This window comes from Rhipicephalus microplus, chromosome 6 (genome assembly GCF_043290135.1).
Source record: "Rhipicephalus microplus isolate Deutch F79 chromosome 6, USDA_Rmic, whole genome shotgun sequence".
NCBI classification, from domain to species: Eukaryota; Metazoa; Arthropoda; class Arachnida; order Ixodida; family Ixodidae; genus Rhipicephalus; species Rhipicephalus microplus.
In genome coordinates this window covers 92118285-92120388 of record NC_134705.1, presented here as the reverse complement: position 1 = coordinate 92120388, position 2104 = coordinate 92118285, and positions in this window count along the sequence as shown.

Below are 2104 nucleotides of genomic sequence, written 5' to 3'. Positions count from 1 at the left end.
GCCGATGTGATTCGCGTCCGTCGCATGCTCTCGCTACTCGGCGACCAGACAAGAAGAGAGCAGAGTGGATTAGGGGACAAACGGGGGTTAAGGATATCATAGTTGAAATAAAGAAGAGGAAATGGACATGGGCCGGGCATGTAGCGCGTAGACAGGATAACCGCTGGTCATTAAGGGTAACTAACTGGATTCCCAGAGAAGGGAAGCGGGTTAGGGGGAGACAGAAGGTTAGGTGGGCAGACGAGATTAAGAAGTTTGCGGGTATAAATTGGCAGCAACAAGCACAGGACCGGGTTAACTGGCGGAACATGGGAGAGGCCTTTGTCCTGCAGTGGTCGTAGTCAGCCTGATGATGATGATGATGACTATTATATATATTAATCGCGTTGACGATTGCGAGCGGCGTCTTGACGCCGGCCTTCATCGCCCTTCTCCGCCTGACGCTTGCGTTGTCGTTCCGCTTCTTGGGCCGCGTTCGCGGCTCGATGCTGACGCCTCATCTCGGCCTCGCGAGCGCGCAGTTCACCATCCGCTGCACGCTTCGCCCGCTTGTCCTCGGCCTCGCGAGCGCGAAGTTCGGCATCCTCTGCACGCTTCGCCCGCTTGTCCTCGGCCTCGCGAGCACGCAGTTCGGCATCCGCTGCACGCTTCGCCCGCTTACGTTCGGTCTCACGAGCCCTTCGCAGCGCCGCCTTGTCTTCCAACGTCGGCGAAACCACCGCGGTACCGTCACCTCCAACGACGGGTGCAGTGCTGGCATTCGGTTGTACTGCATTCGTTGTTGATGGTAGCGTTGCCTCCGGGACATCCATCGCACGACGCGCTCTCGACGGGAGACTGAGAGAGAAGGCGGGCGCGCGAGAGATAGGGGTGCGCACGCAGCTGCAGTGAGCGAGGAGAGCGGAGAAGCGAGCGAAGGGGGAGGGGGACGCGCGCAGCGGCGTTAAAGATATAAGGCGCGTTACTAGAGAGTTTTAGTACTGCGTACGCTGCGTACGTGGCGGCGTTGCGTACGTAAGGGCGCCACGTTCTGCGTAGTGCGCATGCGCAGACCACAACGCGCACGTATCGCGTTACGTACGCAGCCGCTACGTACGCACGCATGCGATGCGTGCGTGCGTACGTATGAGGTGATCGCGCCGCTCTCGAACAAGTTCGCGACAGCGCGAGACTTCGTTTTGCAAAATGGCGGCATCGAAGGCAAGCACCAACCGGCTCTGTGGCTTAAAATATGGCCATAATCTGGCTATAACACTTGGATTGCCTCACATTGGCTGTCAACAACACGTACTTCTATTTTGATCTACCAGATGACGCAACACGCTTCACGCTCGTTACGTACGCGGGTACTACGGCGTACTAAAAGCCCATTAGTGGCAAACGACGCCACGTACCGCAAGGCGCTTGCGTGATGCGTACGTAGCACCATTCCGCAGTACTAAAACTCTCTACTGACACCGATATCAGCGTCGCGTCCGTGGCTTATTCGGTAAAGCGTCGCGCTGCAGCCCGCCAAGTCCTCTTTCTTTTTAAGATAGAGAGAAGACTGCGGACGCCGCCGACAGCGGTGGATGGTTTGGGGTCGCTTATAAAGTGTAATCACACTTAAAAGAGCAGGGGATAAAGGACACCCCTGGGGAACACCACGGGTAACCGGAAATGTCGCAATCTCTAAACCATCAAGAAACAACGTGCTGCGTAGGCACCTTGATAACGTCGTACTGACACTGCTCAGTAGCCAGGGTATACTTTCTTGAATTCAATTTGAAAAGCCCAAATTTTTTACCTGGTTTGATATAAGAGCTCGGGCGCCCAACAAAGCGACAGTACTTCTTGTGACATACACAGAATATGAACTGTGAAATAAGATGATGTCTCTAAATTACCTTTTAAACAAACGACCACTGAAACATCTTTCGCCGCCTCACGGTGTCAACATTGCCTCAACGTTCGTGTAGAATCCCAACGGAAAAAGGTTCGTGCAAGTGTCGGTTGCCGAAGCGGCAAGATTGCGAGCACCATAATGGCACCATGAAGGTTGTTTCACATGCGCGATTGCAGCGCAAAAAATCGCTCCGCTCACTCCATTCGCTCTGTGTGCAAC